The sequence below is a fragment of the Equus caballus genome, chromosome 17 (assembly GCF_041296265.1).
Source record: "Equus caballus isolate H_3958 breed thoroughbred chromosome 17, TB-T2T, whole genome shotgun sequence".
Classification (NCBI taxonomy): domain Eukaryota; kingdom Metazoa; phylum Chordata; class Mammalia; order Perissodactyla; family Equidae; genus Equus; species Equus caballus.
The window spans coordinates 21,495,647-21,509,867 of record NC_091700.1 but is presented as its reverse complement, the minus strand read 5'-3'; the positions used below and the strand labels follow the sequence as shown (position 1 = coordinate 21,509,867).

Below are 14,221 nucleotides of genomic sequence, written 5' to 3'. Positions count from 1 at the left end.
GAGTAAACGGAAGTGAGGGAAGTAGGTTAGATGGACACTGTGGTGAACTGAGGCCAAAGCAACCCATTTGAAGAAGAGCGCCCCGGGGCCGGCCCGGTGGCACAGCGGTTAAGTGCGCACGTTCCACTTCAGTGGCCCGGGGTTCGCCAGTTCGAATCCGGGGTACAGACATGACACCACTTGGCAAGCCATGCTGTGGTAGGCGTCCCACATATAAAAGTAGAGGAAGATGGGCATGGATGTTAGCTCAGGGCCGGTCTTCCTCAGCAAGTAGAGGAGGATTGGCAGCAAATGTTAGCTGAGGGCTAATCTTCTTCTTCTTCAAAAAAAAGAAGAGCACCCGCCTCCCAGTGTTGGGGTGGAGGAAAGTCCCTTCTTGTCTCCTTGTGGCTGGACTAATAATAAAGTTGACACAAGACTAGATTAACAGGAAAAAGACCCAGTTTAATACATACGTATTGGAGATCATAAAGAAGTGATGCTCGGAGAGCAAACAAAGCAGGCAGTATATACAACATAAATTTGAGAAAAATTGACTGCACAAGGAAACTTAGGTTTGGGCTATGTAGTCAGTGAGGAATATCAGCAGTTTAGGCTGAGGCAGTAAATCAGTGAGGTTTGTTTCCGCAGCTTCTCGGCCCTGCATCCCCAGCTCTGGCGATAAGGATGCAGGCAGGGCGCCTTTCACACAGGAGATGCATTTCCTGCTTCCAGGGGAGCACAGACTGGAGGGTCAGAACACCCTTTTTGCTTCTCAAGTAATGTTAATTCAAAGCAGTTAATTGCTATTATGGGATATTTTGGGGTGGCCTGCCCTGGGCCCCAACACCATCCCGGTTGACCACTGGCCATTTGAGAATATGGGTCAGATGTTCTCAGATCTTCCAGTTGTCAAGAGAAGCCAGAAATCTGGATTGTAAGTGGAATCTTCCAACTCCTAAATGTTGACAAAATTTTGTAAATGTTTAAATTATTTATTAAGCACTGTGCTGACGAAAAATATAAAGGCCAAATGGAACACGTCGGAGGCAGTAGTTCAACCAGGCGGGTAGCAAGGAGAATGACTGAACCCCTGAGGAAGGCCACTTGGAAAATGGCCTTTTTACCCGCCATTAAGACCACTTTTATCAGAGACACAACAAAAACATCATTTAGTCTTCTCATTAACTTAGTGAGGAAGGCATTATTAATACAGAATATGTTTAACCTTGGTGAAATACATAATACATCAACGTACCATATCGCAGATGAGGAAAGCAAAATGCAGAGCAGCGAGGACCTTGCCCAGGGTCAAGTTGAGGGGACGTGAACCCAGGTCTGTGATAGTCCAGGCTCATCTGCTCACTGGACCTTTCTGCTCATTTGACCTTCCTAAGGAAAGCATTTTATGTAAATTGCTTAAAATGTATTAAAATGCTTTCACATGATTCATCTCACATTTTCTCACAACTAACCTTTGAGTTAAGTGGGCCCCAAATCCTTCCTAAATAATAGAAATTATCATTAAAACTAGAAGTTCGTGACCCCACTGGCGGTTTAGCTACATCATAGTGTCCTCCATCCCTGAAGAAAGATAAGGCCAAGCATGCACAGAAAGGCTACTTCCTGGTCAGAGAAGCGCCCATGACCTCACTACACCTGTGGGTTTCTCACTCAGATGTATTTGATAACATTGAACTGCTGTAATTTGGTGGGAGAATTGGTATGAGTCTAGGAGTTTGGGAGAAACCCAGCTGGAAAGACCACCCGTCCTATTGCCCTGGAGAAGGATTGCTGCAGGACTCTCAAGTGACTGTGTGGATGACATTTCCATGAGGGAAAATGATAGACTTCTTTTCCCAAACAATCTCCAAACCCACAGAGAGCAGCGTTTGATACTATGTTTTGAAACAGAGAATGGAGCTCAGCTTCCTTCCTCACAGCTTGCCTGAGGTTTTACCAAGCGATGGTGCCAATCTTTAAGCTGATACCATTTCTGCTTTTCTAGTAAAGGACAATCGCGGTATTTTATATTCTTTCAGTCTTCTCATTAGAAAGAAATGTAGATTTAGGGTTTTGGTGCACGTGCTGGTTCTGTGCGCCTCACCTGCTCCTCTGGCCAGCGCAGTGGCCTTTATCCTGGATTTCCTTGTCTTATGACAGATCAGGCAGGGCTGTGGCTGCCTTATTCACAGTTACAGTGGCCTGGGGAGCTGGGAAACAGCCACCTTGCCTTCATAAAACATCTGTGATGCGTTCAGTTAGGAAAACAAGACTTAAGGGATGTTTTGTGTTTTTTTTTAAAGAGAGAAAGTAATTTTTGTTTTTTTTCAAGATTGGCCCTGAGCTAACACCTTTGCCAATCTTCTCTTTTTCTTCTTCTCCCTAAAGCCCCCCAGTACATAGTTGTATATTTCAGTTGTGGGTCCTTCTAGTTGTGGCATGTGGGACACCACCTCAGCATGGCCTGATGAGCAGTGCCGTGTCTGTGCCCAGAATCTGAAGCAGAGTGCATGAACTTAACCACTCGGCTCTGGGGCCGGCCCCTTAAGGGATGTTTTGAAGGCAGGCTAGTTGTCTCCACACTGAACTCCACTAACCAAGCTGATGTGGGGAGTGTGTGTGTGTTTGTTGCTGCTTCTGGTAGGTAAAAGGATCTTGAAAGAATATTGGAGCTCTTCCTGAATCAGGGCAACCACAGGTCTTAGATTTCCTAGTCCCTAGGGAATAAGTTTAATAGCATTAACAGTAATCAATTTTGTTGTCATTTAAGTTTCCTATACAATGCATCCATACTATGAAATATTATTTAGCCATGAGAAACTATATATTTAAAGCATATGTAATAACTCGGGGCAATATTTTATGATAGTAAATAAAAAAATGTCAATTCAAATTTAAATAGAATGAGTCAGGTGTCTTTGGTTGCCAGTAATCTTGACCTGGCTCAGGTAAAAGTTTAAGTACATCTCAGAAGTCTCATGAGAACCCAAGCATAAAAATCAAGACAGGCATCTCTTGGAAATTGAATCTGGAAAGTCCCTGAGCATAAGGCTCCTCTCTTGGCCTCCTGGGCTTCCCTGTGGAGCCCTCTCCCTGCACACCTGCTCCATATTTCTCTCCAGCCAACCTCCTCTCCTTCAACATTGTTCTTGCTGCCTCATAATTTCAGCTTGCACATAGCCTGGGATGTTTTCCTTAGCTTCTCTTATAGCTCACATCTGTTTGTCTCAGCTTCGTTGCTCACTGGCTTCATCTCTCAGTCTCCCAATTCCAAATTCCTAAACCGATTGGCTCATCTTGTCTTTCTGAGTCAGACCACAACCCCTAGGTCCTTAGTCAGTCTCAGAAAGGGCCACACTGGAGTCTGGTGGCCAGAGAAGTCAGGTCACTTTGATGTAAGATATGTGTGCTTATGCTGGAGGAGCCCTAGGTGAGAAGCATCATAAATGTGCCTAATACTTAAATACTATGTAGAAATATGTGTGGGTAGAAGACAGAATAGGGAAATAAACCAAAATATTAATAGCAGTTGTCTCTGGAAAGTGATGTTACAAAGATTTCTTTCTCCCCATTTTGGAAGTGGCCCTTTTTAAGGCATAGGTGTACATGTTGGTTTTTAAGATTATAGTCAAAGACAATAAGACCAGAAAGACACTGGAGAGAGCACTTTGGAAAGCTAGATATCAAGACAACAAGAGAAGGTCCTCAAAGAGTAATGCTATTTAAAAAGTCATAATGATGTTGTCATTACATGGAAGAGGCCTCCTCTCTCAGCTTGCCTGTAAACACATGTCACTAATATCTTAAATCACTCAGTTTATCTAATATTAGTTTAATATTTTCCACTAGAGAAGTAGTGTAGAGCTCTATAGTGCTCCAGCTTGGCATGGACCAAATTTGGTTAGAAGGAGAGAATAATCAACTGATGGGCCTAGAATACAGAGATTGACCAAAGAGGTTGCAAGCCTAATTGGGGTACACCAACAGTGTGCTGGTAAGTGTGTAACAGCCAGCTTCCTAAAAGCCCTTGTTTGTAGCATCTGCCTATTTTGATGGCGTAAACACTCCCACCATGGCTGATTTCAAGCTACCAATGTGATGTCACTGAGGCAGGACTGGGGAGAGATGTGCACAATTCCTTACGGCATACCACTGGGCCCACCACAGTGAGCAGAAAGCAAGAAGGCATGAGGCACCAGAGCAACGGCGTGAGTAGGTACCACTAAACCCAGCCCAGGTGCCTCCTTCCAGGAGGTCTGCTCAGTGTTTGTTCTGTCAGACCATGGAAGGTGTAACCTTAATCAGTTAGGATATCAAACACAAAATGTGCTTAGATGATGTAGCATCCTGATAGGCACTTGTACATTTTGATGAGTGATTAAAAGAATTAGATAGGGGGATAAGACAAACCTAGGCCCAAGAATGTGGGCTCCAGAAACATCATCTCCATGAGGTATAGAGTCCATTTTTGTATGGCTCAACCTGGCAGTCAAGGTCAGAAAAATAGGTCTGGATGTGTGAGGCCTCTGAGCTCAGGCTCCAGCTCATATTTCTTATTGTTGTGCACCCTCAGCAAGTGGAAAAGTTACCTCCAAAATTGTTGGGGTTACGTGATTGTCTCCTTAGTGGGTAAGCATCTTTTAATCCTGAGAAAGTTGTGAATTAAATACAGAAATATTTAAGGGATGAAATCAATAAACCTTGTAGGATGTATAGTTTAGTGTTAATAAATAAATTGTGCATCGTTGACATTTTAGATATTTGTAACATTTAAGAGAAATTGGCATATTGGAGCAATGGATTAGCCTTCTGATTCTATTAAAAATATGTTATTGCAAGTAATGTCAGCATCATGGTGATGTGAGCTTTCCCAGTAATCTCTTCCCTCCACCATACAACGAAAAGGACATTCATGCTCCAACAGAGGACATCCAAACACAACACAAAAAACATCAGAGAGACCCACACAGCCATACAATGGAAGATGGAAAGGCTGGAGCCCTCCTTGGAGGAGGTGGAATGGGGTAAGAGAAAACTTTGCTCCCTCCCCTAAAGACCGTGATCTGGGACTGTGGGAGGCCTCCAAGAGGGAAGGAATGGAGGAGGGGACGTTTGTTCATGGGAACATCAAGGATCCCCAAGGCCCTTGTAGCCTAGAGGCAAGCCCTCTACTGGGGTGAAAGCTTTCATGGGGGGTGACCTTATCAAGCCAACACCCCAGGAGAGCAGATAGCAAGGGCAGAGTGAGAAAACCCCAAGAGCACGCAGAAGAAAGCGCCCCTCCCCCCAACCCACCCCGCACTGGCTCCAGTGCCTGGGATCTTGGCTGAAGGCAGAGGGCCCAGAATGCGCAGCTCTTGACCCCCACCCAGTGGTAATAGGTAGTAACTGCGACCAAATAATACCAGGATGGTAAAGAACAAAGCCATGCCCTCTAGCAGTGTCAAAAATTTTATTAAATTGCCACACCAGAGAGAAAATGACAAGTACCTAGAAATCAGTCCTGAGGGTACAGAAATATGTAATCTAAATGTCAGAGAATTCAAAATAGCTATCATCAAAAAACTCAATAAATTAAAAGAAAATGTAGAGAAACAATTCAATGAGTTCAGGGGCTACTTCACAAAAGAGATAGAAACTATAAAGATGAATCAATCAGAAACATTAGTGATGAAAGACACAATGGAAGAGAGAAAACAAAATACAGATGCCCTGAACGCTCGGGTGGACATCAAAGAGGAGCGAATCAGCATAATCGAAGATAGACATGTTGAACTGCTCCAGACAGAGGAGGAGAGAGAATAAGAATTATAGCTATTCAAGGAGAAGAGAAGGAGAATGGAGCAGAAAGGGTGTTCAAAGAAATAATAGCAGAGAACTTCCAAAATCTAGGGAATGAGAGGGAAATGTGTGTGGAAGAAGCTTCCAGATCTCCCAGATTTGTCAATGTAAAAAGACCTACTGCAAGGCATATACTAGTAAAACTGGCAAAAGTGAAAAACAAAGAAAGAATGCTCAGGGCAGCAAGGCAGAAGAAAATAACCTACAAAGGAACCCCTATCAGGCTTTCAGTGGATTTCTCTGCAGAAACCTTACAAGCTAGGAGAGAATGGAACAACATATTCAAAACTTTAAAAGACAAGAATCTTCAGCCAAGAATACTCTATCCAGCAAAAATATCTTTTAGATATGAGGGAGAAATTAAATCTTTCCCAGACAAACAAAAGCTAAGGGGCTTTGTAGCCATGAGACACCCCCCCCCAAGAAATCCTCAAGAAGGTCCTCATACCTGAAAAAAGAAAAAAAATGGAGAAAGGGAACACAAAACGCAGAGTAAGGAGATAAATAGTTAGACAGAATCAGAATAGGATAGCAAATATTCAACTATAGCATTAGGCTAAAGGGAAGGAAAATACCAAAAACAATGACAATCTTGTCACTTTAACCACAAACTCACAACACAAATTGGAATAAGATATGAGAACAATAACTTAGGAGGGGAGGGGGAGAGGGACTGAATCAGTTTAGACTAAGGAAATAAGAGGCCAGCAGAAAATGGACTATCTTATACACGAGATTCTTAATACAAACTAAAGGGTAGCCACTAAACTAAAAAGCAGAACAGGATAAAAAATAAATAATGAAAAAACAAAGAAACATATCATTAAAAACTACATAATTAAATGGGTAGACCAAAACACACAGGGTGAGAAACAAAGGAAATGCAGGAAAAACAGAGAATGAGTGATATAATGACAGTGTTATGCCCCCATACATCAATAATCACCCTCACTGTATACGGATTGAACTCTCCAATAAAAAGACACAGAGTGGCGAGATGGATTAAAGAACAAGATCCAAAAATTTGCTGCCTCCAGGAAACACATCTTAGCTCCAATGACAAACACAGGCTCAGAATGAAGGGGTGGAAGATGATACTCCAAGCTAATGGCAAACAAAAGAAAGCAGGTGTTGCAATACTTACATCAGACAAAGTAGATTTCAAGTTAAGGCAGGTAAAGAGAGACAAAGAGGGGCAGTATATAATGATCAAAGGAACACTACATCAAGAAGAAATAATGCTTATAAATATCTATGCACCCAACAGAGGAGCACCAATGTTCGTAAAGCAACTATTAACAAACCTAAAAGAAGATATTAAAAATAACACAATAATAGTAGGGGACCTCAACACCCCAGTCACATCAATGGACAGATCATCCAGACAGAAAATCAACAAGGAAACAGTGGAAGTAAATGAAAAGCTAAACCAGTTGGACCTAATAGACACATATAGAGCACTCCATCCCAAAACAGCCAAATACACATTCTTCTCAAGCGTGCATGGAACATTCTGAAGGATAGACCACATGTTGGGGAAAAGGCAAGACTCTATAAATTTAAAAAATTGAACTAATAACAAGCATCTTTTCTAATCATAATGCTATAAAGCTAGAAATTAATTACAAGAAAAAAGCTGAGAAAGGGACAAAGATGTGGAGAATAAACAACATGCTATTGAACAAGCAATAGATCACTGAAGAAATTAAAGGAGAAATCAAAAAATATCTGGAGACAAATGAAAATGATAACATGCCATACCAACTCATATGGGATGCAGCAAAAGCCGTATTAAGAGGAAAACTCATTGCAATATAGGCACACCTTAACAAACAAGAAAAATCCCAAATAAGCAATCTCAAATTACACATAACTGAATTAGAAAAAGAAGAACAAAGCCCAAAGTTAGCAGAAGGAGAGACATAATAAAAATCACAGCAGAAATAAATGCTATTAAAAGAAAAAAGGCAATAGAAAGGGTCAATGAAACAAAGATCTTGTTCTTTGACAAGATAAATAAAATTGACAAACTCTAGACAAACTTACAAAGAAAAAAAGAGAGAAAGCTCAGATAAATAAAATTAGAAATGAAAAAGGAGAAATAACAACAGACTCCACAGAAATACAATGGTTTATAAGAGAATACTATGAAAAACTATATGCCAACAAAATGGATAACCTAGAAGAAAAGGATAAATTTTAGACTCCCAACCTCTCAAAGCTGAGTCAAGAAGAAACAGACAATCTGAATAAAGAGATTGAAACAGCAATCAAAAGCATCCCAAAGAATAAAACCCCAAGACCAGACAGCTTTCCTGGGGAATTCTACCAAACTTTCAGAGAGGATTTAATACCTATCCTTCTCAAGCTATTCCAAAAAATTCAGGAAGGTGAAACACTTCCTAACACTATCTATGAGGCCAACATCACTCTGATACCAAAGCCTGACAAGGACAGGACAAAAAAGGAGAACTACAGGCCAATATTGCTGATGAACATAGATGCAAAAATCCTCAACAAAATTTTGGCAACCTGAATTCAGCAATACATCAAAAGGATCACACATCATGATCAGTGGGATTCATACCAGGGACACAGAGATGGTTCAACATCCGCAAATCAATCAATGTGATACACCACATCAACAAATTGAGGAATAAAAACCACATGATCATCTCAATAGATGTAGAGAAAGCATTTGACAAGTTCCAACAGCTATTTATGATAGAACCTCTTTAACAAAATTGGGATAGAAGGAAATTACCTCAACATAATAAAGGCCATATATGCCAAACCCACAGCCAACATCGTACTCAATGGGCAAAAATTGAGCACCATTCCCCTGAGAACAGCAACAAGACAAGGATGCCCACTCTCACCACTCTTATTCAACATAGTACTGGAGGTTTTGGCCAGAGCAATTAGGCAAGAAAAAGGAATAAAAGGATCCAAATAGGGAGTGAAGAAGTGAAACTCTTGCTGTTTGCATACGACATGACCTTATACATAGAAAACCCCCAAAAGTCCTTTGGAAAACTAATAGGAATAATTAACAACTACAGTAAAGTTGCAGGGTACAGAATCAACTTACAAAAATCTATTGCTTTTCTATACTCCAATAATGAACTTACAGAAAGAGACCTCAAGAGTACAATTCCATTTGCAATCACAACTTAAAGAGTAAAGTACCTAGGACTAAATTTAACCAAGGAGGTGAAGGACTTATACAATGAAAACTATAAGACGTTATTGAAAGAAATAGATAATGACATAAGGATATGGAAAGATATTCCATGCTCATGGATTGGAAGAATAAATATAGTTAAAATGTCCATACTACCCAAAGCAACCTACAGATTCAATGCAGTCCCCATCAGAATCCCAATGACATTCTTCACAGAAATAGAGCAAAGAATGCTAAAATTCATATGGGGCAGTCAAAGACCCTGAATTGCTAAGGCAATCCTGAGAAAAAAGAACAAAGCTGGAGGTATCACAATCCCTGACTTCAAAATGTACCACAAAGTCATAGTGATCAAAACAGCATGATACTGGTACAAAAACAGGCACACAGGTCAATGGAGCAGAACCGAAAGCCCGGAAATAAAACCACACATCTACGGTCAGATAATCTTTGACAAAGGTGCCAAGAACATACAATGCAGAAAAGATAGTCTCTTCAATAAATGGTGTTGGGAAAACTGGACAGCCACATGCAAAAGAGTGAAGATAGACCACTATCTCATGCCATACACAAAAATAAACTTAAAATGGGTCAAAGACTTGAAGATACGTCCTGAAACTATAAAACTCTTGGAAGATAATATAGATAGTACACTATTTGACATCTAACTAAAAAGGATCTTTTCAAACACCATGTCCTCTCAGACAAGGGAAACAAAAGAAAAAATAAACAAGTGTGAATTTATCAGACTACAGAGCTTCTGCAAGGCAAAAGAAACTAGGATCAAAACAAAGAGACAAGCCACCAACTGGGAGAAAATATTTGAAAATCATATATCTGACAAGGGGTTAATCTCCCTAATATATAAGGAGCTCACACAACTGAACAATAAAAAAACAAACAACCCGATCACAAAATGCGCAGAGGAGATGAACAGACATTTTGCGAAAGAAGATATACAGATGGCCAATAAACACATGAAAAGATGTTCAACATCACTAATCATCAGGGAAATGCAAATCAAAACTACACTAAGATACCACTTTACGCCTGTTAAAATGGCTATAACCACTAAGACTAAAAATAAATGTTGGAGAGGGTGTGGAGAGAAGGGAACCCTCAGACACTGCTGGTGGGAATGCAAACTGGTGTGGCCAATATGGAAAACAGTATGGAGATTCCTCAAAAAACTAAAAATAGAACTACCTTATGACCCAGCTATCCCACTACTGGGTATCTACCCAAACAACTTGAAATCAACAATCCAAAGTGACATATGCACCTCTATGTTCATAGCAGCACTATTCACAATAGCCAAGACATGGACACAATCCAAGTGCCCATTGACTAATGACTGCATAAAGAAGATGTGGTATATATATACAATGGAATACTACTCAGCCATAAAAAAGGACAAATTCATCCCATTTGCAACAACATGGATGGACCTGAAGGGAATCATGTTAAGTGAAATAAGCCAGACTGAGAAAGACAAACACCAGATGATTTCACTCATTTGTGGAATATGAACAAACACATGAACAAAGAAAATAGTTCAGTGGTTACCAGGGGAAGGGGGTTCAGGGGCACAGGGGGTGAAGGGGAGCACTTATGCGGTGACAGACAAGAAATAAGGTACAACTGAGATTTCACAATGATGTAAACTATTACGAACTCAAAAAAAAAAACCGCCTATAAGCAAAAAGGAAAAAAAAATGTCATTGAATAACTCATTTTGACTTGCTGTTTCACATTAAAGTCTTACTAAAATGATATACATTTAAGACAACTGAAGAATCATTACATTAATGTGTGTTAGATCTATAGGAGCTATTAGAGTACTCAAGAAAATTTTATTTACTAATTGTAGCACTTAAGAGTAAAGTGAAGATTTTACATTTATAAATAAGTTTGAACTATTTATGGCAATCTAATTAAGTTGTAAAGGTTTCCTTAGTAGAGGTTGCTAAAATTTGCTAGAGTCATGCTATTAATTTTATGAAATAATAAGATTTGTAAGTTAGATTAAAAACTAAAGGAAAAATTAGATTGTAAAATTTGTAACTTTTGTAAGATAAATATTAATGTTTTAAAATGAAAATCACCTCTTAGTAATATTTTGGTGCACAGAAGCCACACTTGAGAATATCGAACAATCTTTCATTGACACAGGTGTCCCACAGGCAGAGACCTTGTACCCCCACCTCCGTCCCCTCCCCCCCAGCACTTGGAGGATGCACCCCCATTATGCCCCCACCACAGTCACTGCCGGCGTGTGGCCCCCCTCTCTCAGGAGGCTCTGTGCTCCTCTGGGGCAGGGGCCCTTCTTCCTTCTCTTTCTACTCCCAGAGCCCAGTGCAGGCCTTGGCACTAGGAGTCACGTCTCCGTCAGCCCAGGTTGCGGTAACAAACTCCATAGAGTGGGGGGCTTGCACAGCAGACATTCATTTCTCATGGTTCTGCAGCTGGAGGTCTGAGACCAGGGTGTCGGGTCGTCAGCTCCCGGTGACGGCTGGCTTCCTTGTTTGCAGATGGCTGCCTTCTCGCTGCATCTTCATGTAGTAGAGAGAGAGATCATCTCTCTGGTACCTCCTTATCAGGGCACTAATCCCATCACGAGGGCTCCAACCTCATGACCTAACTACCTCCCAAAGACGCCCCCTCCAATATCATCACATTGGAGCTAGGGCCTCAACATATGAATTTTGGGGAACGTAAGCATACAATTCATAGGGGGAGATGGCAAGAAATATTTGCTAAAGGAATAAATAGTGTGGAGAAGACTGCGGTGGGGGAGGGAAGCATGCCAGGATGAACTCAGGGCAGTTGTGTGGAAGGGGGGCCGGGGTGGCCTCACGCTGGCTTTCCTGGCCTGGCCTGTCGCATGGCTTCTCTCTGGGCTCCAGGGGATTCTGCAGCTGTTTGTGCGTCACAGAGCCAAACTCCACGTTCTCATCTCCTGCTCTTCTCCGCATTCCAAACACTCATTCATGCTGAAGTTATACCAACACTTGCCCGGTCGTCATTTGCGGAAGGATTCACCGAATTCTGTCACCCCGTGACTGGAGGCAGCTGTTCCTGGGCCACCAGACGTCGCCATTTCCTTGACAAGGAGGCTTCTGTGGAGCAACAGCTGTTTTCCTCATCATTTCAGAGGGAGCAGGCCAGGAGCCAACCTTGGGCAGAAGCGATGTCTCTTTGTTAACAAATGGATTTATTTGTTTTAGCTGAAGAGTTGGCTGTAAGGATAAAAGAAAGTCCAGAATTTTAAGTGGCTGTGTCTTTTTCATCTCTATGATTCTGCCTCAAAGCACGGTGCCTGGCACCTAATAGACACGGAATTAAATATTCATTGCATAAACAAAGGTGAGGACGAATGAATGAGGAAAGCCTTCTGTAAGGGAAGCGGTCGAATTCGCTAAGGTGCTTTTGCAGAAGACGGCGGTGACAGTGGTAATTGACGCCTCTTTCGTCTGCGCAGGAGTAGTACCCGGTCTTCTCCAGGGCGCTCCTTTATTTCAAGTTTGACCACGAGCTGCCACCTCCCTCTCATCCCGTGCCCTGTCCCCCGTGATTGGACAGAGGGGGCCCGAGCCCGCCCGGGAGCCCAGCTGGGGAGAGTCTGTCATTCACTGCCTCCAGTGCAGAGAACAAAACCGGCCAAAGAGAAAAACAGAGACAAGAATCAGAGTCCTTGTGGCATTTCAAGCCCTGGTTTTATTAATTCCTAAGCCACATTTTTCCCTTTTTGCCTGAACTAGTTTGAGTTAGTTTCCTCAAAACCAAGAATTCTTACGAATCGAATCTGATACTTCCACTAATAGGAGCAAACATGTTGAATGCTTACTGTGTACTCCGCATTTTTCTAATCTAGAAAATTATTGTTAGCCCACTCAATGCTCACAAAAACCTTACAAAGAAAGTGTAATTATTATTGAATTTTTCAGATGAGGAATCAGGACCAACATGTTCAAGGTCATCCGGCTCGGAAGGGGCGGAGGCTGCAGTCGACCCAGGCAGTCAGCTTTAAAGGGGCTCCTCCGAGGCGCTGGGCTTCCGCCTTGTGCTCTGGCACTTGTTGAAGATGAACATAGCGCCCCCATTACATCGGAAGCAGGTTCTAGCCTATCAGGGAGGGGTGCTGGAGAGCCCCGAATACAACCAAGCACGCTGGGAAAGGCGGGAGCGTTCCAAGCTCAGAGTGGCTTAATGTTTGTGTTAATTGTAGTTGCTGCTAAGTTTGGAGGCTCTCTTGGGTTGAGGGGATTTTTCTCGGTCACTGCAGGGTGCTCAGCTAGATTAGGATAGGCCTGGGGAGACTAGAGTCTGGAATGGGCCCAGTGATGCGTGGCAACTGAAGGGCCCTAGGCCTGGAGGGGTCCGGATGCTCCTGGTCCCTCACATTTCTATTGATTCGCAGTTGGCAAGTACGTTCTATCTCACTTCATAGACATTATTGCCATCATGCAAAAAGGGTGGTTAATATCTAAACACCTTTCACATATGCTATACCAGATATAGCACAAAGCTTTTCAGAGACATAGAAAACCCCGATGCGCCCTGGCGTGCGATGAAAGTGGCCAGACTCCTCTGCTGGGCCTGGGAACTGGAGAGTCTTAGCATCTTCTAATCTACAGCTGGTGAATCTGCCTAACTCTCCGGCGGTGTGCATTCTTTTAAGCATATACAACTTTTTAATTGAGATATAATTAACATATAACATTGTATTAGTTTCAGGTGTACAACATAATGATTTGATATTTGCATATATTGTGAAGCGATCACTACAATAAGTCTGGTTTAGTTAACATCCATCACTACACATAGTTACAATTTTTTTTTCTTGTGTTGAGAACTTTTAAGATCTACTCTCTTAGCAACTTTCAAACACACAATACGGTGTTATTAACTATAGTCACCATGCTGTGTGTTACGTCACCATGACTGACTTATTTTGTAACTAGAAGTTTGTACCTTTTGACTCCCCTCACCCATTTTTTTTTTTTTAAAGATTTTATTTTTTTCCTTTTTCTCTCCAAAGCCCCCCGGTACATAGTTGTATATTCTTCGTTGTGGGTCCCTCCAGCTGTGGCATGTGGGACGCTGCCCCAGCGTGGTTTGATGAGCAGTGCCATGTCCGCGCCCAAGGTTCGAACCAACGAAACACTGGGCCGCCTGCAGCGGAGCGCGTGAACTTAACCACTCGGCCATGGG

General features: G+C 42.0%; 1 long non-coding RNA gene across 1 annotated transcript; it reads left to right on the top strand.

The window, feature by feature from the left end:
- The first annotated feature begins 4,101 nt into the window (after positions 1–4,101).
- LOC138918446 (uncharacterized) lies at positions 4,102–13,208 on the top strand. The gene is made up of 3 exons (XR_011427855.1): positions 4,102–4,194; positions 4,888–5,006; positions 12,955–13,208. It is a non-coding gene; the product is annotated as an uncharacterized lncRNA (long non-coding RNA).
- Positions 13,209–14,221: the final 1,013 nt, after the last annotated feature.